Source organism: Aotus nancymaae, unplaced genomic scaffold (assembly GCF_030222135.1).
Source record: "Aotus nancymaae isolate 86718 unplaced genomic scaffold, 86718_ANA_hifiasm-v0.15.2.pri h1tg000002l, whole genome shotgun sequence".
Classification (NCBI taxonomy): Eukaryota; Metazoa; Chordata; class Mammalia; order Primates; family Aotidae; genus Aotus; species Aotus nancymaae.
In genome coordinates, this window is record NW_026988413.1 from 9577074 (window position 1) to 9603946 (window position 26873).

The 26873-nt window shown below is 42.5% G+C and overlaps 1 protein-coding gene across 1 annotated transcript in view; it reads right to left on the reverse strand.

The window, feature by feature from the left end:
* The window catches only part of CUL1 (cullin 1), a 101665-nt gene extending 76496 nt beyond the window's left edge, over nt 1-25169 (reverse strand). Inside the window, exon 1 of the mRNA XM_012443784.2 lies at nt 25081-25169. The gene's annotated coding sequence lies outside the window, so the exon portion shown is untranslated. The remainder of the gene's footprint in view (nt 1-25080) is intronic.
* Between the last annotated feature and the right edge of the window lie 1704 nt (nt 25170-26873).

Below are 26873 nucleotides of genomic sequence, written 5' to 3' on the forward strand. Positions count from 1 at the left end.
CACAAGATGCAATTAGTCAAGGGCAGCAAGCAATGGCAGAGCCAGCTGTGCCTCCACTCACACTAGCTGCTGGTTCACGGAGCCCGCACGAGTTTTTACTGCAGACACGCACACGCAGACACACACGTGCCACAGTTCTACTTCACTTTCATCTAACCCTTGGAAGATAATGGAACACAACAGTCAAATAAACAGGTCCAACAGAAGAAAGGCAGTCATATATTCAAGAACTTGTCTCACAGAAAAGACTGTGATTCCAAAGGAAGATGAAAGCCAACAGAATCAATATTAAGCTCCCTAACAATTCCAACTGTGAACTAATCAAACAGCCTGTTTCTCAAGATTAATGGTGCATAAGATTCCTTCATTGAGTAGAAGTGTGAACTAACTAAACGACCTGCAAAAATCCTGAAAAATATATCTTCTTTGATATTAGTAATTCAGTTTCATCCATGCATACTGAAAGAGCTTTTGAAAAAGAGCACTTACAACAGTCTTCCACTAAACACTAATTGGAACATCAACTGAATTTGGGAAGTACTAGCTTTAGTGAAGTTAAATACTTTGCCACAAGACTTCAGAGGTCTTGATAAGTGAACATGTCTTATGAATTTATCAGAAAAGCAGAATAAAGCATCTTCTCTCAAACTTACTTGGCCACGAAATATTTTTTTCCTGAACTTATCTCGAGACCAGTAGTGTTTCAAGAAAACCCCAGTATTCCAAGGAACATGACTTTAAAATGAAAAAAAAAAAAAATCTGTGCTGACCCCTACTGACTTCCGGCTCTTTGGGGATCAATCATACACTGGTTTGACAACTTTTTTCACTTAAGAACGATATTACCTCACTTCACTTAATGAAATATACCTCATTTTCTTTTGTGAGTCATATAATATTCCATTATTCATCAATAATAGTACCTTACAAAAAGCTTTCAAGTATTTACTTAACAATTATAATACTGCAACAAGCAGCCTTATAAGTATTTAGTTTTTACTTACTCGAGTGAGTGATTAATACCTATATGTACCCATCTGATAAACATGATATTGACTACGATAACATCTACTGAGGCAGGAAACATCAGAGAGGAACAGATCTACCGGAGGGCAGCTGCCCTTCCTTGGATGTGTGAACCTGAGGTCCTTGTGAATCATCCCAGGCAGCTGGACACACAGGCCACAGCACAGAAGAGAAGGGAGCCCTACAGAAAGCCGATCTCCGGCGTCTACCACCTGATTCTGGGAACCACAGTTCCTCAGGGGAATGTGGCAGAGAGACAGCCCAAGCAGAGTCCTGAGTAACATTTAAAAACTGACTAGACCATGGAAAACCCAGTTTGTAACTGCAAAGTTATAGCCAAAAACAAAGAGGAGGAACTCAAGCCTGGAAGCCAAGAGAAGAAAAGGCAGTGATTGCATAAAACTGTGTGACCTTGTAAGTTCTTTCATCTCTCTTAACCCACCTCATGGGTTTGTGGTGAGGATTAAATAAGGCAACACTGTTTCAAAAATGCTAACTATTACTTGAGCAGAAATCTAACTGGAATGGGTGGGGAGGACAGAAAAGACAGACCACCTTAAGCATGTGGGCTGTGAAGGAGTAAGAAAGCTGGAAAGGGCATAATGCTAATAGGCTCACATGCCTCGTTCTCTTACTGCCTCTGGCTAGGAAGTGGGGGGCTCTCAGTCAAGGCGGACTGTGCAGTCCAGGTGGGAAGGCTCAGCAGGGCCCCACCTGCAAATGACTGCAACAAAACAGAGCTCAAGGAAAGGAGAGGCTGAAGCCTGGGGTGGCCTGCAACCATCTTTGGTAATAGGTGTCAGCAGTGGACAGGAAGGTTCTGGGCTGTGCCAGAGTGTCCAATTAATTTCTGAACTCTGGTGGTTAGCAGATGACCACTGCAGGGAGAGAAATGGCTAGTGCAGCAGAGGAACTCCAAAGAGTTTCTCTGGGTCTATGGCTGTCAATCCCCATGAGGAGGCAGTGGACCCTTGCCTGCAGCCTGGGGGCCTGCAGGATGTCAGGGGACAGGAACAGCCACAGCTACACCTAGAGAGGGCTTTAAGGAGTCTTAGTCTTTATGGAATAGCAATGGGGTTGAAGCAGTGTGAGAAGCGGCTATGGAGGAGTTTCCCATTCATGGATGAGGACTCTAGAGAGGTCCAGGAAGAACTGAGGTGGGTAAAGAAGTGAGGGGAGTGGAGTGGGGAGCCCCAGTCAGAGGATGTAGCAGGCAGCTGAGGGTGTTTGTTAGTGCAGAAGACAGAGAGATGACCTGACGGCCCGCATCAGTCAGTGACCATAGGGAGATCCACTGGGGATTCAAACCTCCAGCTTCAGGAGCAGGGAGCTTCCGCTTTACAATTTTCAGCCATGGCCCCAAGATTGGACAGGGCCAAGCATTTCTTCATCACCTAGCTAACCAATTACGCCTTATGTATTCTCCTATTATTCCTTTGACAATTCCTAAATATACAATAGAGCAGAATATAACTTCTTAAAACTAAGAATTTTAAGCTTTACTTGCAGTGTGGCACATAGGTGTGAAACTGACAGTAAAACAATTTAGACCTAGAGAAACTCTTGTATATGAACACCAGAAAATACGCAAGCACATGCATTTGCTGCTCTGTTTGTAAGAGCAAAACAAACAAACCTGGAAACAACCCACATGTCCACCAACAGAATTCCCAACTAAGCAGTGGGAGTCAACAGACCTCACAAAATGAGCCAACTTCAGCTACACATTTCAACATGGGTGCGTTTCAGGAGTCTTGAGTGAAAAAAAGGTAACAAAGGAATATAAATAGTATATCATTTTTATAACTAAGATTAATTTTAAAAGAGTACTTCTATGAAAAGAGAGATTAGCTCTCCCCGACATGAACGGAAGGCACCATCATGAACCACACACATTTATCTGCTTAAAACACTGGCTACTGTGGTTTCTTTGTACTTATATATAAAAAAAATACTAGCTAAATACTTTTGTGATTAAAATGATATGATGGCTGGGATTTACTTTAAAATTTTGCAGAGAAAAAAAAAGCTGAGAGATAGGCACATTGCAGTTTCTACTTTCCATAATAAAAAGCTAACAAAAAACTCAGCAAACCCATATAACATAAGTAAAAATAGAAGCAAAAGCATTTGGGGGAGGGGCAGACAATTAAAATGTTGTGGGGTAACTATGGGTTTGGGAAGAAGCACTCAGGGAGCTTCCACGGTACTGGAAATATTCTATGTCTTAGAGGGGAAATGGGTTTGCTAGTGTTCACTGCCGTAGGAAGCTTGCTTCTTCACATGGAACATGCTATGTTCTCTTGTGATCTATTTGCTACATACATAAGAAAACAATTGAGCAGGTTAAAGGATACCCTATGCCACTCAGAACTGAGACTAGAAAGTTCAAGCTCAGAAATTCTTGAATTCCACAAGAAATTATTAAATCCTCTTTAAGTTTTAAATGAATGGAATGCCTGAAAAAGAAAGGCTAATAGTACAGCCAACCTGAGTTTTAAGTGTACGGCCAAGATTAGGTAAAACTGCGTAGGCAAGAAAACTGAAGCTTCAGGTTATATATACACTCCATAAAAAGCTCTGTTGAGGATTTTAATAATACATTTCTACAGTTTCAAGTTAATTTCAGGAATAAGAAAATCAGCAACAAGCCACCGGATCTGTTGTGGCACCTTCCACTTTGCCCAACCCTCGACAACGGCTCCAAAGGGCGCCTCACTCCAGCTCTTCCTCCTCCTTCCACTGGATCTTCCACAGGCCACAGACTCGCCACAGACTCACGTTCAAAACCGAACTCCTCTCTCCCTGCCTTTCTTCCCAACTTAGTTAACAGAAGCCTCAGCTGCTCAACTTGGAATCCTAGGAGTTACAAAAGCACCACCTTCTCTTCTAATTGCCCAAACATCAAATCCTATCTATTTTCCTCATGTTTCCTCCCCATTCCCTCTACCAAGACTTTCGACTGAGGGTCATGCTTAGTCTCCTGACTGGTGTCTCTCCCTTCAAACTCCCTTCTGTATTTCCCATTGGCTTTGATTCCTCTCTATTCTCATCCCTGATGAAAACTCAGTTCTATGATTTCCATCTCCTCATCCTATTTCTCTTTACACTCCCAACTGCTAGAGTCTAGGCATTATTACCTCTCATCTGGCTCACTAACTAAAGGGTCTTCACTGGTCTCACCCCCTCCAATCCATCCTCCATATTGTTGCCCCACAATTTCTAAAACACAAACGGACACTCACTCTGTAACCAAATGAACTCCAGGGACCTTCTTCTATCCGCTACGTTTTATTTACCCATACCCATGGCACCTCCAGAATGTCCACTGAGTAGAACTGTTCCATGTCAGCTTATTAATTATATCAAGAAAGGAACGGATATTTACTGTAGGCTGCCATGGTAGACTCTGTGCAACAGCTTTAATTGATTTACTCCTCACAGTAAGTATATTCTCTGCATGTACGAGCTACATTTCACAAACGAGGAAGCTCAGGCTCAGAGGTGTTACCCATGCTGTTTCCTTAGGAAGGCAGGAGTGTCTCATTCCACCTCCTTAAGAAGTGTGCTACCAAGAGTCTCTCCTGCATTTAACGTTACAACCTGGCTTCAGAAGGAAGCATGAAAAAGACAAGTGAAAGCTTTGTGATATGAATATGTAATGACAAGTCCAAACTGCTGCCAATGAATAGGTCAGGAAAGAGCTAGCAAATTCATGAGCTTGACTTTTATTTATATTTACATTCCCAAAACTACTTACAATTCTACTTTTTTTGGATCATTAGTATTTGAATGTTATTTTACGTTTTTTAATCAAGAAGAAATTTGAACAAAGATACTAGGACAGGGACTAAAATATAGACCAAGAACTTGTGCATTCAGTATCTGCACATCTACCAAGAAGGACATTTACTACATTAGATAAGAATACATGAGTTCATTACTGAAATTCAAGGCTTGAAAAATTTGCACTTATAACATGTATACTATCCCTTTCGATATAAAACTATGGAAACTCCCATTCAAACACTTAAAATTGACAAGTAGCATAAACAAATTTCTATAAACACCCTAGTAGATAGCTTCCTAGAGGCACTAAGTTTTATCTCTACTTATTTAAAGCCATTCTAAACCTTTAAGTCCACTGGCCATAAAGACAGAGAAATAAACACATACTCAAATAAGAAGTGGGTTCTGCTTCTTTTGCTAATTCCAAGTCAAATTCTCAGACATGAATTTATCACATGTGCTTGAATCGCCTTGTTCGTGTGGTTACTCAAAGCTAATAATTAAACATCTGGGGTATTAAAAGACCATGTTCAGTCAACATAAATCTGTTACATGCTCTATTAATGCTACCAGATATCAACCCCCCAAAACCAAAAAGACATCCATCCACCCAAAGACTTGTACATGAATATTCACAGCACTTTATAATAGCCCCAAAGTGGAACAACCCAAATGTCCACCAACAGCGGAGGGGAAAAGCAAAACGTGAGGCAGTCACACAGTAATACCAAGTAGTCATACTATTTGGCAATTAAAAAAAAAATCAAGTACTAATGCAGCGTAGATGAACCTCAAAAATATTAACACGAAGTGAATGGCAGATGCAAAAGACCACATATCATATGACTCCATTTATTACATTAAATGTCCAGAATAGGCAAATCTATCACGACAAAGTAGGTTAGTAGTTGCCTGGGACTGAGGGGAGGGTGGGAATGGGGAGTGACTGCAAATAGACACAAGGGATCTTTTCAGTGTGATGGAAATGTTCTAAAATTGCATTGTAGTGATGGCTGCACAACTCTAACTTTACTAAAAAATCACTGAATTATACATTTTAAATGAGTGAATTTTATAGTACATGAATTAAACCTCAATAAAGCTGTTAAGGGAAAAAAAAAGAACAGACTTAAAGCAGGCTAGCTGTAAATCTTATGGGTCAGATTCAGTTCATTCACAGAAAGGAATGCATCTCTGCAAGACGACCAGGTTCTGTGTACATATGGGTCTTGGCATCAGCGCTAAAAGCAACATTACTGAGTATTCTACCAGAATATCAGCTTTAAGAAATGCTATGTAGAACATTACCAATAGAGGGGTTTACACTCCTGCAACAATATATCAACAGGTAAAAACACAAATGTCAAAGCTTTGCCTGCAGGTATTGGAAGAGATGCCATATGGCATGGATGATTTGCTGCCATATTAAAGAAAAAGGCAAAAGTGGCAATTCAAGTTAATAGGTGAAAGAAGTCATTTCAGGCTACAATTATCAGGAAGCCTTTACAGAATGTGTGCTTCGAGTGTTTCTCAGAGGATGAGCAGGAATTGAACAGCAGTAGAGGTACAGGGAAGGTGATGTCCAAAGAAGACAGGCACGATGCAGAAAACCAATAGCAGGAGCCCGGTGAAGGATTTGTGCAAGTCATGACAGGCAGCAGCTGGGTTGGTGGCAACAGGATGCAAGGCCTTTATTCCATGAGGGTGACAGAGTTATGGAAGGTTTCAGAGAAGACAAGTGACACTGAGATAACAGCTCAACTTAGACCAACAGCAATGGAAAAGGAGAAGCCTAAGACATAGGCGACACAAAGCAGTTATCATGGTAACTGGTCTGACTGGATGCAGTGGGACAGGTAAGAAAGAATTCAGGATGACAAAGACTCTAATTTATACTTTCCAACTTCCAACAATTCATTTCTGGATTCCAGAACTTGACAGACACTGCTTTCAAAATTCAAAACAAGGCCGATGTGGTGGCCTATAATCCTAGCACTTTGGGAGGCTGAGGCGGGCAGATCACCTGCGGTCAGGAGTTCGAGACCCAGCCTGGCTAACATGGTGAAACCCTATCTCTACTAAAAATATAAAAATTAGCCAGGTGTGGTGGTGCGTGTCTGTAATCCCAGCTACCTCGGAGGCTGAGGCAAGAGAATTGCTGGAACCTGGGAAGTGGAGGCTGCAGTGAGCAGAGATCACCCCACTGCACTCCAGCCTGGGCAACAGAGCAAGACTCCAACTCAAAAAAAACAAAACAAAAAACAAAGTTCAAAACGAAACAACTATTGCTGAAGAAATGTTCCATGATAAAAACAGGAATTTGCTAGATCTAATAACATGACAGATACCTTTCTCCTTTGACCTGGCAATCCACTTCTAGTAATCTATTCCCAAAATATGCCAGCCAAAACCACAAGAAATGGTAAATTCAAGTTGTGTTGCTGCAAGACTTGAAATCAACCCCAAACCCATGAGTAGGGGACAGGAAGACTAAGTTAGGACAATGGAGCACTGTGCAAAGATAGAAACTGTTAAGAAAGAAAGGACCTCCACATACTGATAAGAAAGTAAATTCTTAGCAGATACTTAATTGAAAACAGGCACCGTTTACGTGTGAGGGGAGTAAATACTAACACGTAAGTTCTGTCTCTTGCAAGAGACAGAACCTCTACGTAAGTGTAGATACGTATTTTTTTTCCAGAAGAAAAATTGGGAAGCTAAACTGAACACTAATAAAAAATGGTTACCCACGAGGGAAGGAGAAAACAGTGGGGGAGGTGGGTGGAAGTGAGACTACAGTGGGGTCCATGGATGGATTTCAGGGGGCTTCTGAATGTAGATGGGGCAAAAAAAATTATGTCTTTATTTCTACTAACCTCTGATGGAAATTTGACAATTCCTTTGGTTATGAATGCAGGCAACAGATGCAGTACTTTTAACAAAATGCCTAACGTTGTCAGCAAGAAATCACAAAGATTTTCATTATTCCATGCCAGTCATTGCCAGTATCATTTATGCTCATCAACACCTTGAAATTATAGTAGTTACATATGAAGTCTGTAACTACCAGATCTAGGAAGATGTCTGCATGTGTTAGCCTGTGTAATTATCAGGAATGGACATGTTTGCTACACTTTTGATACTTTTTATGATTTTAAAAAAGCAAAAAAGTTATCCTGTAAAAGCTAGAAGAACATCTTGGAGCCATATGTGGCCTGCAGGATCTCAAGCAATTCTAGCCTCTGCCTTAGGTAATTATCTGGCAACAATGTAATTGTAAATAAATACGAACTCACAAATACGAAATACCATGGCAGTTCTAGGTTATGGGATGATTATTCAGACATATAAGTATATTTATATGAAATTCTTTATATGACGAAATTGAACACTCAGTTAAAAATTCTCATGCTGGCAAAACCCCAGGAGTAAAGAGAATTAGAGAAAAAAAAACCCATATAAGAAAGTGAGGATTAACAGAAATAGATAAGTTATGAGAAGAAGCCTGAAACTAGAAAGAAGATGAAGAGCTTGATTTTAGATAAGTTGAATGTGAAGTGATTTTTTTTTTAAAAGGCAGGCAGTTAAAAAATTGTAGCCGAAAGGAAATCACACCTGAAGAAATAAATTTAGTAATAAACAAGTAAAATTGCTGGCATCAGTGCAAACAAAAAACTTAAGAAAGAACTTAACAGAGATGAGGACTAAAACATTGTACTTCAAGGATGTGGGGAAAGTAGTCCCTTGCCTCCCACCCCTCCCAAAAAAGGAGAGAGAATGCTTGCAAGAGACAGAACATATAAGCAGGAGAACAAGGAGGCCAGAAAACAAGCCAAAGGAGGCTCAGCCATGAAACTTCTAGTCCGACAGTGTTAAGGTTGAAGATAAATCAAAGGTCTATTATGACAAAGTCACTCACGGTGGTAAGTGCCAGGAGACACGGCCTTCAAGAACATAACTCCAAAAGAGTAGAAAGCGGTGAAGCCTGGCCACAGCCAAGTAGAAATGGAAATGACTTGCTCAAAATGATTGTGAGAAGAGGATGGTGGACTCTGTCACTAGCAGCAACCACCAGATACCTGCCTCTCCTGACATCGCTGTCACAAGAGGATCCTCATACTGACTCAGAGAACGTGAAGACTTACCACCCCATTCACCATGATACAATGACTGGTAGGAGTGAGACATGAAATTTCCTTTTAAATTCTAAAGCCAGTATACACTCATAATTACAACAAACTTGCAAATGAACGGACATGACAAATACCATGTCTTCCAAAACCACACCTTATTCAAAAATAAGGTACAACTCAGGAGGCTGAGGCAGGAGGAACGCTTGGGCACAGGAGTTCCAGGCTGCAGTGGACTGTGATTATGTGACCATATTCCATCCTGAGGGACAAGGCAAGACCCTGTCACAACACACACAAAAACAACAAAGTACAACCAATAATACTTACAGCAGCATTCTCACAACAGAACTTCTGTGCATATCTCTCAGCTGGATATATGGAATCCTGGATTCAAAGTCTGGTATAAAGACCACCATGTTCTGCCCAGGTGTGTTCATGCTTTCCACTACCCTCTAAAACGAGTCCCTTTGGCAACCTCAACAAGATGACCCCCACTCAGATCACCACCAGAGGGCACTGAAAAATACCACCCCAATCCCTACAGAGGAGAGAGACAGACACCAAACCAGCTAGCACTGAAGTTCAGATTCTCTTACAAGGGGACATTGGTTCCTTCTATAAAGCCAATTCTAATTCTGTTCATTTGTTTTTAAGTTTTCCTCTAAAAATGAAGCACCAAGGAGTGGGATGGGGAGAAACTGGCCAAAGGTACTAAGTTTCAGTTAGATAGGAGGAATGAGCTCAGGAGATCCAGCACCCAGCATGGTGACGACAGTTAATAATAATGTACTGTAGATGTGAAAATTGCTTAAAAGCAAAACAAAAGAGAAAAAAATGCTTATAGTACATCTTAAACAAATGTTTAGTATGTGAAGTGACAGATATAATTAACTTGATTTAATCATTTCATGATGTGCAGTGTACATATATCAAAACATCAGGTTGTATACCATAAATACATGTTTTGTCAATTATACCTTAATAAAGCGGGGAGTAGAAATTAAACACAAAAATACCACCTTCTTAGAATTGCTATAAAGAATAAATTAGTAGAGCCTCAAAGTTTTACTACAGTTCCAGCTACTTAGGAGGCTGAGGCAGGAGAATCGCTTGAATGCAGGAGCGGAGGTTGCAGTGAGCCGAGATCTCGCCACTGCACTCGAGCCTGGGTGACAGAGACTCCGTCTCAAAAAAATATACATATAAAATAAAATATACACACATGCTAATTTAATTAATTCCCTCAAACACACACACACATACAATTTTATAATTATGAGAATTCTCAGATATCATTAAATACCGAATTTTTCTCCTACAAACATCTTAGGAATTAGAAAACAATGTTTGTTCTCTTAGAGTTGATACTTGAATAAGTAATAGAGGAGGGTCCTTTTAAATCCCAAAAAGTCCACACACAATCACTAAATGCCTTAAATATTGTTCAATTCACAAATGAATCTTAGTCAACATCTATATTCTTCCTATTTTACTACATGACTTCCAAGTAGGATGCCACAAGTGTCACTGGCATAAACTGCTCCAGAAAACCTGAAAACTTACAGAAAACCACGATCACATTATATTTGTCAGGCGTTATAAAGACTGCCCAGTTTGTCCAAATAAACTAGTTTTAACTGCTAAGGACTGAATTCCAGTTCTCAGTTTCAGCATAATGCTTTTATTCAGTTACCTCCATTGAATCCTAATTACTCAATGGTCTAGATTGGTACTTTCATGTATTTTGTTTCCAAGTATTTTCATTCACTTTAAGACAAGAAAAAATGGTACTACAGTTGATCATAATCATCTACATTACACATGCATTTCAAACTGAGGGCTGCAATTCATTACTGTGTAGATCATGAAACTAACTTAGTAAAAGGGAAGGGAACTTTTTAAAAAATGAAATAGAAAAAAGCTCATAGAATGTAACAAGGTAAGTATTACTCAGTGCATTTTTTTTTCCAGTTATGTCTGTGTGGTTCCGGGTTATCCCACAAAAAACATTTTACTAAAGAAACAATTCAAGAGGCACTGATTGGCAGTACACAGCGACAAATTTCAAACAGCTAATATAGAAATGTATGTGATGTTTCTCGAACTTCACAGTTCTGGCTCCACAAGTCACTGGCAGTGTGAGCTTGGTCAGATTCCTTAACTTCTGTGCCAATATTTCATCATTTGTACTAGGGATAATATTGTAGTACCTGTTGTATAAAGAGGCTGTGGGGAATAAGTGAGTCATGAAAATAAAATGCTTAGCAGAGTCCCTGAAACACGGTAAGCATTTGCTACTTACTATTCATGTTAACACTACTACAAAGGGTTTCTAATATCTATGAAATTCCTAAGATAGTCCTTAAATGTTAAACCAGTCAGGCTTATTTTTAAAGTCAAAATGATATACATTAACGTTGTCTAAAAATTCCACAATACCTTTGATAACTGATGACACAGACGTGGTGCTTCTCCAAAATTACCACCAAAATGTATCTTTCAGCAGAGGGTGGAGGATTTCTTTGTATTGGGACAGACCTGGGGATCCAGCCTAAGCTGTGACAGAGTTCAAATTTTCCTTGAAATATCACTCTGTCTCAAAATTCACATGACTCTTTCACTGTAACATGAAATACATAACAGAATACTTTAAAACACTAGCTTGACAGGGCTTCCTAGCTCTCTTTCTAGTGAATGAATGGGCTGCCGTTGTATGAAATCCACTGACTTCGGAAAAGCCGCTACTGAAGAGCTTTCACTGCACATCAGCATCCAAGAAGCTTCTCTTCTGTCTTGGCACTATGGTATTTTCAGAAGCCAGCCCAACACAAATACAAAGATACAAAGAGTAAGCCATTCTGCCCTCCTTTTAGGGAGCCTGTAGACACTGGTACTCCAGGCTACCAACCACGGAAGGCCAGATGTGTACCTCCTGGAGGGTCTTTCCTTCTTCCAGTGAGCCGTACACACGAGGACCACTTCCGTAAACAATGCCCTTAGTCAACCACAAACGCTATTAACTCCCAGTCAAATGAAAAATTTCAACTCACAGTTCCCACAATTCTATTCAACTAATTTCCAAATTTTCCTCATGTGTGGTGAATGGTGTGCCCTGCCGTTCAAGTGTGAGGTCTTGAATACGTATCTGCTCAATAAGCAGATTTTGGAAGCTAGTGTTATCACTAAGTGAACGTGAATCTTTTCGCAAAGAAGAACACCCCTTTTCATTATTTTTCTTTCAACTAAGATAATTTAACCCTGAGTCGAAAATTCTGATCAGCAACTTTCCCTAGCTGGGCAACCTTCAAATACACTTCCCATTTCACTACAAACTGGTTCAAAAGGAGAAAGGGTACTACCATGCTTTAGGGCTTTTATGTTTTGTGTTTTAAAGACAACCACTTTATCCACCCTCCTAAAGAAACTGGGGACAGTTAAGTGATACCTCTTTCAGGTAAGATGATCCTGACACACGTCCCCAGTGGTCCCTGAGCCACTCAAGGCTCACAGTGATCGATGTCACCCACTGCACCTGTGATTCCACCTGTCTGTCAGATTTGCACCCCTGTTCTCTGCATATATGTTCAATGCTGCATTTGCTAAAAAGCATCTTGTTGAAAATGTCCTCACTATTACAACATCAAGTACTAAGAACTCTTTAGTATTTTCCAAAATTATAAACACTGGGAAGAGGGTATGGGGAGAAACATACATGCAGAGAAGTGTATATTTAAACCCAGGCTTTAAATCAGTCAAGAATAAATAATTTGGAAAAACGATTTCTCAATCATTTGAGTAAGTCTTCTGAGCTCATAGAAATCTGTCACTCGATAACCTTCAATAAGAGACAGGGTTCTTTTGGGGAGGGGACTTTTTAAATTTTGCTTCCCACTCTGTCTCAAAACAGTCTGGCCATACCTATAATAAAGGAGAAAATGTGGGCTGGACATGATGGCTCATGCCTGTAATCTAAGTACTTTGGGAAGGCAAGGTGGGTGGATCACCAGAAGTCAGGAGTTCGAGACCAGCCTGACCAACATGGTGAAATCCTGTCTCTACTAAAAATACAAAAAAAAAAAAAAAAAAAAAATAGCCAGGCGTGGTGGCAGATGCCGGTAATCCCAGCTACTGGGGAGACTGAAGCAGGAGAATTGCTTGAAAACAACCAGGAGGTGGAGGCTGCAGTGAGCTGAGACTGCGCCATTGCACTCCAGCCTGAGTGACAACAGTGAACCCCATCCAAAAAAAAAAAAAATGTGGTAAAACCTGTAGCATCAGCTTTGCTTATTATTCTGAAAGAGTGGTAAGCCTCTAGACATTTGCATTTGCTCGTAGTTTTTATAGAAGTGCCCCAGTCAAGATGTGCCTTTCTATGTAGTTACAAAAGTTTCTAGTCAATTTCCCTCATGGTCTGTACAATTTGTATTTATTTGTTACCCTAAGAGTGGTGGGTTTTGGGGGTTATTGTTAAAGGGCAGAGACATAAAAGCATCAACAATAATTTAAACCTATATTTTACTTATTTTTGACACAGGCTTTCACTCCGTCACCCAGGCTGGAATGAAATGTGCTATCTCGGCTCACTGCAACATCGCCCTCTCGGGGCTCAGGCGATCCTCCCACCGCAGTCGCCCAAGTGGCTGGGACCACAGGTGGGAGCCACCATACCCGGCTAATCTTAATTTTTTGTAGAGATGGGGTTTTGCTATGTTACCCAGGCTAGTCTCAAATGCATGAGCTCAAGTGATCCAGCCGCGTCAGCCTCCAAAGTGCTGGGATTACAGGTGTGAGCAACCGCACCTGGCAAAACCCATACCTTAAATAAGTATAAAGAATATCCTGCATGTTAAGATTGCTACTGATTTACTGATTTCTGTCACAACCCTAGCTGTATAAACTTAAAAAGCTTGCTTGAGAAAATACACAAGTTAATGAGGTAAATTATCTGAGATAAAAAATAGGAGGCCAGGTGCGGTGGCTTGGAGGCCGGGCGCGGTGGCTCAAGCCTGTAATCCCAGCACTTTGGGAGGCCAAAGCGGGTGAATCACGAGGTCAAGAGATCGAGACCATCCTGGTCAACATGGTGAAACCCCGTCTCTACTAATACAAAAAAATTAGCTGGGCATGGTGGTGCGTGCCTGTAATCCCAGCTACTCAGGAGGCTGAGGCAGGAGAATTGCCTGAACCCAGGAGGCGGAGGTTGCGGTGAGCCGAGATCGCGCCATTGCACTTCAGCCTGGGTAACAAGAGCGAAACTCCGTCTCAAAAAAAATAAAAATAAAAAATATGGACAGACTACTGTTGAGACTTTCCACACTAAACTTAGGCTGTCCATATTTTTTATCTCAGATAATTTACCTCATTAACCTCTGTATTTTCTCAAGCAAGCTTTTTAAGCTTACACTTCAAGTAGCTTATTTTGAAAACCATAAATCCATGTTCCCAGTTGAAAATACAGTTAATATTTTTAAAAAGGTAAAGAACTAACACTAACATTACAAAATCCAGATTTTTCCCATAGTTTTATCATCAAGAATTCTATATGACACTTTAAAGGATGTGAAACTCACAAACTTGATTCAGTTTCCTGAAATAAAATGTACACATCAAAACAGCAAATAAATCAACTTCTGAAAAATATAAATACAATGGAATAAAGAGATGCACATTTTAGGACTCTTTTTTTTTTTTGGCCAAATCACACACACACAGAACACAGAGTATGTATGTGCATATACTGACATTAGCCTGTACTCAACTGTCAGTAAAGCAAATCCCCCTCTGTGTTTTCGGTGGGAAAGTACTCTTTTTAATGTGAAACTGTAGTTTCATTCACTGTTGCCGAGAGGCATCAGAATGCTTTTTAGAATCACTTTTCCTACAACTATTAAGGGAATCACTATCCTAGTTACATACATACACACTCACCTATACATTTACCATAAAAAGCAATGTGGACACTCATCTTCCACAACATCCACACCTCCGAAACAAAACTTTAGTGTAATATACGGTTTGCTGGTTATCTTCAGTGAATTCTTTAATCAGTTTTCCATAAACTAGCCTTATCAATAGAAAAATTCCAACATTTATAATTTATTATGGTAAAACTTTAAAGTTAACAGAACTTCCACAAACTGGTTGCTTTGTTGAAATTTTGCTAAACGCAGTTACTAGAACTTATATTCCCAGTTCGAAGAGCTGAGATAGAGACATATACCCAGAACCAACATCTAGCTACTTTCAAGTGTGAAATGCAGCACAGCCAGTTTTTAAGAAAAGCCTGTTAGCATTATACATATAGCTAGACCTTCAGGATTTTTTGAAAGCTTATGAAGATGAGATAGGAAGGCTGTGGTGAAGGGTTGACAAAGACGAGGAGCCAAGTCCCCTCTACCAAATGCTGGCAGTCGAATACCTGCCCTGGAGAGCCTCTGTAGTCAAGGAAGCCGGGCAAGTCCTGAACAAAGTAGCAATCAGCAGCGCACTGGATCCCCAGGTGTGAGGGCAGAATGAAGCTGGTGACTGCAGGGCCAAAGAGGAAGGTATAAACACACAGCATGTGTTTACGGGGAAGTAACTAGTAAGATTTGGTAGATCGCTGAATATGGACAAACAAAAAAAGTAAAGTCAGACGCACAAATGTTTTACTTGTCTCTGATATAATGCTAGAAATAGAGACGCCGGATATGGTCTAGGGAGCAAAAAAAGAGATCAGGATGGGGCAAGCCAAGTTGGAAGTAGCAGCAGGTTAGTCAAATGGAAAAGCTCTGAAGGCTATTAGCAGGACTGGAAGGCACTCAGCTGAAGTTGCTGAGAATCACTTAGCCTGAATAAAACTGAGAATCCCCAAAGCAAAACAGACTAGAAGAGAAGATCAAGTTAAAGCTATCTCCTGAACGCTCATGAAGAGTCAGAAAAGATAAGATGAACTAGAACAGCAAATATTCTGCGTAGAACCCTAACTTCAAGAGGTCGTCCAAGAAAAAAGAAGGGTAACCCGGTCCACAAGTCTTGGAAATGGGTAACGTGGCCTCTCGTCAGAAGGGGCCAAACACTCTGGAGAACAGACCTGGTGATGTTTCCCAAATTAATCTAATGCAAGACCTTCATGAGAACAGCGTTCATCCTCTGGAAATCATGAATTCAAAATGCAAGAGAACCAATCTAATAAATCAAGTACAAATCTAAGAGAGCCTTCAAGAGGAGAAGTACTGAGATGCTTTTAAAACCAGAAAGTTTTAGATTTTTAGGGAAAAAATGTGAAACACCTTTGTAGTTAAACCATTATTGTACAGGTTTAAGAAGCATTCTCCGTGGACACAGTGAGAGGAACACCACCCACCGGGGCCTGTCGGGGAAGGTATGGGTGATAGCATCAGGCAAAAGAGCTAATGCATGCCGTGCTTAATACCTGGGTGATAAGTTGATGGGTGCAGCGAACCACCATGGCACACATCTACTTATGCAACAAACTTGCATATGTAACCCTGGAACTTAAAAAAATAATAATTAAAAAAAATAATAATAAACTGTTCTCAACATATGACACCACCAATAAGATGTAAATGACACAGGCTTTGATTCTGTTGTCTCCCATACGCCTTAATATATATATATATATTTTTGAGACAGAGTTTCAACCTGTCGCCCAGGCTGGAGTGTAGTGGTGCGATCTCGGCTCAATGCAACCTCCACCTCTTGGGTTCAAGCAATTCTCCTGCCTCAGCCTCCTGAGTAGCTGGGATTACAGATGTGTGTCACCATGCCCAGCTAATCGTTTGTATTTTTAGTAGAGACAGGGTTTCACGGTGTTAACCAGGATGGTCTCGATCTCCTGACCTCATGATCCACCCACCTCAGCCTCCCAAAGTGCTAGGATTACAGGCATGAGCCACCTCGCCCAGCCTGCCTTAAAACTTTTTTTAATGTAATTCCTCTAATAGTATTTAGGATTTAAACAAGGACTAGAATGAAGCAATAATTATTCCTACACACTAAACTTACAACCACACTCATTAGGATCCTGGCCTCTATGGCATGTCTCACACTGTACCACAAAGAACCACAAGTATTTCCAGGTGCTCGTCAGTGCTCTACCAAAGAGAAAAAAATGAACACATCCATTCACTCCGTATCAAATTTCTACTGCAAGGCACCTTATTTTCCACATTCTATGATTTTAAAATCAGTATGTGTTCTACAAAACATGTTCTTTAATATGGTAGGAGAGTTTCCTTCCTTCAAAGGTAATTTCTTATTAAGTTATGGGTGTACCTTTTAATACATACGAATGTGCGTATATATACATATATCTCCCTATAAGAGCAGTAAAGCACATTAAGATTGTAAAGGTCCTTCAATCTCCTAAGTTTATTCACAGAGCTTCCCTTCCATTCCCATACCTTACATGTCACAGAACACAGATAGGCAAATATTGGTCTAAATAAATAAAAATCCTGAAAATGCGGGTAACAAGTAGAGTGGTAAAGCAGAGCTCCATTATAAAAATAACAGTGACCAAAACAAACGAAACCTTCATAATGTCATAAGTGAGCACACATACAATGTTTCACCTGTAAAGCCCCTGCTAAACTGCCAACATTAAACACACACACCCCCATCCCTGCATAGGGCAAAGTCCCCTATACACAGAACATGTAACAAAGGCATCACTGAAGAGCCAATTCCAGTATGTGTCCTCAGCATTCCTAACCCTTCTTCCCTCTGTGTGTTTTGGGTCCCTTGTTGGTAGGACCTACTCTACATAGGTGCCCAAGTAGCCTTTCATCAACACATCAAATAGGAGACACTCCAATTTCAGTAGTCTCTACTTGATGATTGACATAATACATTCTTATGCTGTGTGTCAAAGTCCACCCTCAACCAGGACTGCATTAGACAGCCTTCTGTCCCATGTGAGGCATCTGCAAGCAGCAGAAAGCTGACTGCAAGCAGCGACGGAGACACAGAGCATGCTTGGCAAAGTCTTTGGCTCACACCAAGCACTGAACACAAGTTTAGTATCCCTTATCTGAAATGCTTGGGTCCAGAAGTCTTTTGAATTTTGGATTGTCTCATCTTTTGGAAGATTTGAGGTACTCTGGGGATGGGATCCAAATCTAAAAGGGGAATTCAGATGTTTTTTATACACCTTAGACACACAGCCTGAAGGTCATTTTACTTTCCCCTTGGGGATGCTGAATAAACTGTTGTGCATTCGCAAGTTGATGGTGGCCCATCACATGAGGTCAGGGGTGAAATGTTCCACTTGTCACCTCACGTTGGTAACTCAGAAAGTTCTAGATTTTGGAGGATTTAGGATTTTCAAATTAGCGATGCCCAACCTGGACTAAGGGTTATTATTGCATGTAAAATAAAACGGCAAGTAAACCTTTTAAACATTTAATATGGTAGAAGTCAGAAGAATCAGTCTGGAATTTTCCTTCTCCACCATCCCCCACACTAAAGTCTCCAAGTTCCTAAAGATAAGCTTGGAGTTTGGGGAGGGGGAAATGACTATCTCCCATGTCTATTCCCTGAATTCCACTTGGGATCAAAGAGTCGGTTTACTGACATCATCTAGAATTGCAAACCTTTCCTTCCAGTCTCACCAAAGCCTCCTTCCTTCCCTGAGAAAAGGTCTGAGCTCTCTGCCTCCTCCCCTCCACCCCACTTTTGACTTTTGGATGCTTATCAGGCACATGTAACTATTTTAGTTGGTATTTAATTAATTTTGACATAGTAAAGGCACCCCCCAGAACCCCCTCCAGTGTTTGTATTATTTAGCATACATTTCTTAAATAATTGATAGTGGCCTTTGTGAATTTTCCAAGCTATAGTACCCACTGGACCAAAATATTTTTTCTGATTTTTAGCAGATTCTTATTCTTAAGCATATGACATTAACTTTAAACATTAATTGAAAATGCATCTACTATCATTAGGAGTTGTGAACTAAGCAAAAAAGGATAGAAAGTTCATACTAGTACTAAGAAAAAGAAACTTCCACATTAAAGACAATTCATTAGTACCTAATGTAGTGTTATAATAAACAATCAACACATAAATCAGTTTCATGAGATTAGGACAGTTTCATGGAGGGCATTAAATGAGGGGACTAAAGTATCTGAAGGAATAAGATATGAGGAAATAAATGAGAAAATTATTCCAGCAAAGGAGAACCTGACTGCTGGAAACAGAGCCCAAAAAAGTCAGATATTTAACCCAGTACACCAACACACAGCAAATACGAAGTGCTTTCAGCATTAAACTAAGCAGAAACATCTTCCTTGCAAGTAGCTCCCCTGCTTCTACTGTTTTGAGATTTCTTGATTTTATAAATTAATCCACTGAATTATAAATACATGTGCACTGTAGAAAGTTGAAGGAAAAAAAAAAACTAAAAATAACCCACTGCTCAGAGAAATTAAAAATAATCCCACTGCTCAGAGATAATCAAGTGTTAACATTTTGGTTTTCATCTTTTTAAAAAAAAAATATACTTACACACCAAACAAAATTTTAGATATCACTTACATATGTTGTTTTATAAAGTTATATTTTTTTATCATTAATACTAATGTTCATAAATACAGTATTATGGAAGTTGAAAGATTGATCTAAATGCTGAAATAGGGCCAGGTGTGGTGGCTCGTGCCTTTAATCCCAGCACTTTGGGAGGCCGAGGCAGGTGAATCACGAAGTCAGGAGTTCAAGACCAGTCTGGCCAAGATGGTGAAACCCTGTCTCTACTAAAAATATAAAAATTAGCCGGGTATGGTGGCTTGTGCCTGTAGTCCCAGCTACTTTAGAGGCTAAGGCAGAGAGCTGCTTGAACCCAGGAGGGGGAGATTTCAGTCAGCCGATATAATGCCACTGCACTCCAGCCTGGGTGACAGAGGAGGATTCCGTCTCAAAATAATAATAATAAATAAATGCTAAAATAATCATCCTTAATAGCAAAAAAAAAAAGAAAACAAATGCTTGTTAAGAGGATATTAGTTAAATAAAAGCATACCCTGGACAGAATATTAATCTGTTAGTCATTTTTTTTGTATTTTCTTAGACTAAATTCTTAGAAATGGAATGGCTATTGCAAAGTATACATATTTTATAAGCTTTTGTTACATATTTTGCTCTTTAAAATTCATATTAAATCACACTTTCTAATGAGTGAGCTCATTTCTCCATACCCTCGCCATAAGTAGCTTATTTTGTAATCTATGCCAATTTAAACAAACAAACAGTATCTCACTGATTTGCACTTCTGCGAGTACTGCTAGTGAAGTTCAAAGTTTTTGCATGTTTCCTGCTCCTCTTTTTATAAATTACCAGTTTGCCCATTTTTTTCCATGGGGGTGGGGCGGTCCTCTTTGGTTGTTGCTGTTCACATGCCCTCTTTTTACGGTAAGGAAAGTAAATTTGCTTGTAAGTTACAATATTTTTCTGTTTGCCATTCACCTTTTAACTCTGTTTATGGAATTTTAACACAGAGAAGTTGTATTACTCTAAAATACTCAAATCTTTTCCTTTACAGTTTCTATATCTAGGTCTTCTCCATCTTGAGATTGCCATGCTGCTGTTTTTTGGTTTTTAAATTTTTTCTTGAAAAAATATTTTAAAAGCACCCAAGTTTACCCCCCTAAAATGAAAGCCATTTTTACTACTTTAAATATCTTCATTAGTACATACACACTTTATACATATTTTAAATGGTTGCACCCATTTCATACAATCTCTTTTCCAAAGTATTTTCTGACATGGGCCTTTAAAAAAAATTGCAGCTTGTTAGATTTGAACTGTCTTGAATGGTTTCACAAATTTTTGCAAGGCCAATGAGTCATAACATCACACCCAATTTAACAATAGCCCCAAAGTTCCAGAACTGTTCACGTCTATGCTATCAGTGCTCAATTACTCTCCCACAATGTTACTAAAAGACCAGGAAGAATAAGCTCATTCTTGGTAGCAGATCACAGTTCTGCATAATGAATTCTGCCATAATGATCAGATATCAGTCTTTAAAGCTTTTCATTTTAGTCTCTTCTAGTCTTCTTCCACCTTTTATAAACCAGTCAAACACTCAGGGAACATGTGGTTAAAAGCTTGAGCTCTGGAGTTAGCCAGGCTTCACCAACTTCCTAGCCCTGACATTCACCACTCAAAGTCTCAGCTCCTTCACCTGTATTCTGTAAAGTGGGTTAAACCATAGTGACTACACTTCAGAGGGCACTGTAAGGATTTCCAGTGGAAGGATGTACGTGAATGTTGACACATGCAGTACGCTAGTCACTGGGGACAAATGCTACCACAGCCTCCCTGTCTCAAAGGAGGTCAGTTTGGTGGGAGAAACCACCAAGTACAATCAAAAGGTTAAATATTGTGATAGTGACACAGGCAGGACACCACAGGAACCCAGGGAAGGCTTCTAACCCAGACCGGGACATCAGGGCCAGCTTTCCAGAGATGGTGATGTGTGAGCCGTCAGTGAAAGAAAAGGCAAAGAGTCACATCTTGAATGGAACTGCAACAGCACTGAAGCATGCAGTGAACACTAGGAAGGGCAGAACAGTGCTTACGTGGTCCAAGTTTCCCAAGGGAAAAAGTATACATCAAACTTAGGCTTCACAACCCTGCTTTTCAAACATGAATAAAATACTTGATATTCTTTGAGACTGTTTTTCCCAAAATGCTGTTAATGTTAAAAGCTGTGGCATTCCCATGGAATCCACATACTTTGAGGGCCTAAGGAAATCAAGTGTCAATTAAAAAACCATCTCATTTCCAAATGAGGAAATACAGGCCCTGCAAAGGTAAGCTTGAACTAGACTCCATGTCTTCTCTCCCAATCAAGATGCTCTATACCTAAGCAAAAACAAATGACTACATCTCTCTCTCTATCATCTCTATCTAGCATTTTTAGAAGTGAAATACCTCCATGTGTGAATAAAAAACTTAAGTCATTAAATGTTATAATCCTGTTTATAGTGTGCTTACTCAATGTTCATTTTATAAACAGGAAACTTCCTCTAAAGAGGAAATTATGTCCTCAGTAGTAAACATAAGGCTTTTATCCAAATTGGATCTATTTTTCATTTAATGTTCATTTTTCCATTTGCAAAACAAACACTGATAAACTACCAGATATTTTTAAAAAGCAAGGCAAACTTAGAATTGGCCCTTCAAATGGTTAACTCTTTTCTCCAGACATACCTAAAAGACAAGTTCAAAATGAAGCTGACAGTCCCCCAAAGACATTTTATTCCAGAATGACTCAAGGTCATGGCTTTGGGACCTACAAAGGACTGAAACAGCAAAAACAAAACAAAACAAAACGCCTTCATAAGTTCTTATGGTCCTAATGTTTTTAATTTGACGAATGGCAAGTAACAACTCCTCAATTTAAAGTACATTCATTTTAATTTCCCATGCTGAAAGACAGACACAATGCCTCTGGGTATACTAGGAATGACATTCTGATTAAAGGGCCTCAGTGACCCAGGGATGGTTCCTCATCCCAGAAACTTCCTATCCCACTTCAGCAGAACCAAGGAGCTGGCCTCATCTTTCTGGCAAGGAGATGCTTCAACTACCAAACTGCTTCATTTCAAAGGCAAGGCTGGATACTCAACCTGGGGGAAAAAACCTGATCGTGTTTGATTGTGTTTCCAAAGACAGTAAAAAAAATCCACACCTTAAAACTAGTTTTAAGGAAAAAGAAAGCTAAAGTTTCACAACTTGTTCTCTTGGCACTTTCCTGGACTTCACAGGTATAGAAAACCTGGGCATTTTTCTGTTGGGGCCCTGTACTAGATACTGGGGTGCTGTGGGGAGGTGGGAAGTGGAGAAATGGGAAGAGAGACTGGAAAAGGAGGGATGAGAGAATCAATTTCACTTAAGTGTATAATAAAGCTTGCATTCTTAACCGGCTTAAGTGCAACGACTGTGTTTTCTGTAGCCAACAATCAGGGCATGTCTTCAAACACTCAGAATTATTCCAGAAAACTCACTCATTCAAAAATAAGCAATTGAGGCACCACCATAACCAAGTTCTGTTACTCTGGAGATGCAAAAATAAACAAGGAATATCCCCTGCGCTGGAGGAATTCAGAGTCGGAAATGTATAGGAAATAAGGCTGTACTGTAGTTAATTACAGCTAGAAGATAACATTCTGTAAGTGGCAAGAGTCTAATGAACTGTAATATCTAAGGAAACCATGCAGAATCAGCTCGGCATGCGTGTCTGTCTTCTGCTGTGGTACACACATTGGGAGTGGGGGGTGGGGCTGCCTGTTAAGGATCTGAGCATGTGGCTCTCAGGGAAGGAAGCTTCTTTTACAAATTGGTGAAAAACCCTAGCATATCTAAAGTTAGTTTGTTGTTTGACAAAACAGTTTTTAAAAGACGAAGCCAATGAGGAAAGAAGTTTAACATATTTAGAAAGCAACTCAGCCATCCCTCTCAAGCTTAAGGAACACTCTCCTGAAACCTCCAAAAATGGGCATAATAGAGTTAAAGCGAGCCAGTCTTGTGTTTGCATGCTTTGGAATTTGAAATGCAATGCAACTATTTCGACTCACCATGGAAAACAACAAATAGAACCTTGAAGTAAAACATTTTCTAATATCCAAAAACCTCCTTTAAACAAAGAAAAATCTCATCCCCAAATATTGTTTTCAAACAAAATGACTGGTTTTACATTTTAAATATCATTACATATTTTACTACATAATACACTCTCCAGGATTTCAAAAAACTGGGTACATTTTCGGGTGCACCATGAAATGAAGTGTTAAACTTAAAACTGCACACACTTCTGCGAGGCGTTAGGTCCTAGAAGCTCATGGCTTCAAGTAAAAAAGGAATCTAGTTTCTCTTCTGCCGCTTCGTTAAGATTATTCCAAAAAGTGTGATCGTTTACTCCACTCAGAACTTTTGACGATTTTAATGCTACTACAGGAAAGAGCAATTACACTGAGCAAATAAATATTTAAGTAGACTGCAATTCAGTATTTGCGCACTTACCACTAACGCCTACTACGAATCAGAAGCAACCAAGAGTGACCCAGTCGGAAGAGAGAATCCTCTTTTTGGCAACGCCAGCCAGGCAGAAAACCTTAACTTTGGGGATTCATTTCAAGCAGTGTCTACAAGCATTCCTCTCTTTCTTAATTATCTTACGTCTGCGCTACACAATATTACACGGGTGGCAGAAACAGGGGTCTTTCAGATCTTGGGGCAAAAATCGCACGAACCTCGAGCCTGGGGACCCCCAAGTCCCCGCAGCCTGCGGGCGCCCGGTTACCTCCAGGGTCATGGCGCGCGCTCCCGTTGGGGCCGGGGGCGCGCCGAGGCCGCGGCGCAGGGCCCGGCCCGACTCGCGAGCGCTAGGCGGGCGCCGGGGGGGCTCCGTCCGGTTTTGCCGCCGGGCTCGCCTCCCTGAGCGCCTGCCCCGGCCCGCTCCCCCAGGACAACTGGGCAAAAGGGTAGCTGTTACCCCATAATAGCGTCCTGAACGGTCGCAACAATGCAGGCGGGGAACTCGAGAGCCGCGGGCAGGGAACCGGAAAGCGAGAAAGCCCGGCTTGGCGGCTGCTCGTGCGCGCGAGCCCGGGGCTCACAGGAGAACACGCGTCGGCCGGAAAGCGGCGCCGAGGACAAGCGTGGTCGCGAGGGCGCGAACGGGCAAGGGCACGGGTCCCGGTGTCCCGCGGAGGTCGCTTCACGAGGCGAGGAGCGAACGCCCGAGCCGCCCGGGGCCACACGCCGGCCCAGCCTCCGCGGACCCAGCCCGGCCGCGACGGGGAAAGGGGCTGGCGCCACCAGGCCGCCGCCTCTGGGCGCGATGAATCGGGCTTTTTCCCAGTGCGTAGTCCAGGCCTGGCCGCCCCGGCCCGTCCGGGGTGACTCAGGGCCCAGCCCCGCTCGCTCCCCTGCCGCCCCTGGCGTCCTCTGCCCACGAGCCCCCCGGCCCGACCGCCATTCTGCCCGGCTGCGTTTCGGCGGCTCGGGCCTCGCCCGGCGCCTGGGCTCGGCCGCCGCGGCCCGAGTCACTGCGACACCGTGGCTCCGGGCCGGGCCTGCGCCGCTGCCGCCACCTCCTCTCGGCCCCGCGGCCGCCGACACTCACCCGCATCTCCGTGGTGCCCAAAAGGCTCCCGCGACGCCTCCGCCTGGTCGCTGGGCCTGGGCCCCGGCGAAAGCCCCGTCCCGCCAAGGTCTGGCTGCGTCCCTCAGCCACCGGGGCTGCCCCGCCTGGAGCTGCGTGCGACACGGAGCCCGCCTCCTCCTCCTCCCCTGCCCGCCCGGCCCTCCTCCTCCCGCCGCCGCCGCCGCCTGCACCACGCAACCTCCGCCCTCTCGCCTTCCCTCCGCGGCTCCCCGCCCTCCCGGCCTCACCGGCTCCGGCGACCGCGGGGGAGAAGCTGGTGGGGGAGGGCCGGAACGCACTGCCATCGGCGTCCGGGGCGGGGGAGCCGGGAAACCGTCGTCGCCATCGCCCCGCCAGGCCGAGACGCGGGAGGGGCCCGGAAAGCTCCCGACCGCCCGCCGCCCCGGGGGCGCCCCTTCTGCGGCCGAGGCCCCCGCTCGCGTGGAGCGCTTCTACCTGCGAGCCCACGGCCCCCGCCCCCCGACACCCGAGCCATCCCCGACCCGGCGCGCCGGATCCTCCGCCAGGTTTTACAGCCTCCCTCGCCTTGGGGCCGCCGCGGAGGACCCGTTCCCGCCACTTCGGACCTCGCCAGCGGGAATGAGCTGCTTGGGTCGGGGACACCACCAGCCTCTGGAGAAAGGGCCCGAAGCACCCCGAAGGAGAGGGGCTCCCAGTCCTCCTGCCCCTCCCCTGTGCGCACAGCCCCCGTCCCCCGCTGGCCTGGAACCCGACTCCCCACCTTTGTCGACCGGGACTGGGGGATGCACCCCAGATCAGAAAGTCAGAGGTGGGGCCAGGTGCCTCCCAGAATCGGCGCGGACTTCCGAGGAACCTGCAGCTGATTCTCGACCCCCTTAACACCTGCAGGCCTTAGGATTCGGCTCCAGAAAGCTCGAGCTTATCTGCGTGTCTCTTTTTAAAATTCACTTCTAAGCTCAAACCTAACTAGGCTTTCCCTCTTCAGATTCACTAACTCCTGTTTGGCAGATTTTGACATTCACTCTACCCTTCGTCTTTGTAAGGACAAATCAAGACTAGAAGGCTTTGATTACATATTGGGATGGCATGAGGCATGATGTAAAATAGTATTGTTTTCACGTGTAGTTCGAAGTGATCTCATTTGAAATTAACTGTCATAATTGGCTATTTGGAATATTCACACTAGATACTAATTTTGGCAGCACAAAGCCACCTGCTGCTATGGTGACAGGGGCTGGAGGAAGCGTGGTGACCCCCCCACACCTAATGAGGGATGGCTGATTAATACCACTGCTCACAACGTAACCAAGCGGCTCATTCCACGAACAACCCCCGGGGGATTTCGAATTCTCCTGTCATCTGGGCAAAAGATGTGATGAGTGTAACTTTGTTTCCTCCAAACTAAAATGCTACACAGACAGAAATCCGCAGTCAGAGCAGAGGGCCGTCCCCAGAGTCCACAGTTTCCTGCGTAACGTGGGTTTGTCTAAGAAACATCCCACTGATCTATGTGATCCCCTCTATCGAAATGTCTTGGCCGGGCGCGGTGCCTCACGCCTGTAATCCCAGCACTTTGGGAGGCCGAGGTGGGCGAATCACGTAGGTCAGGAGTTCGAGACCAGCCTGGCCAACATGGTGAAACCTTTCCCCCGCTACTAAAGATAAAAAAATTAGCCAGGTGTGGTGGCAGACGCCTGTAGTCCCAGCTGTTTGGGAGGCTGAGGCAGGAGAATTGCTTGAACCTGGGAAGCGGAGGTTGCAGTGAGCCGAGATCGTGCCAATGCACTCCA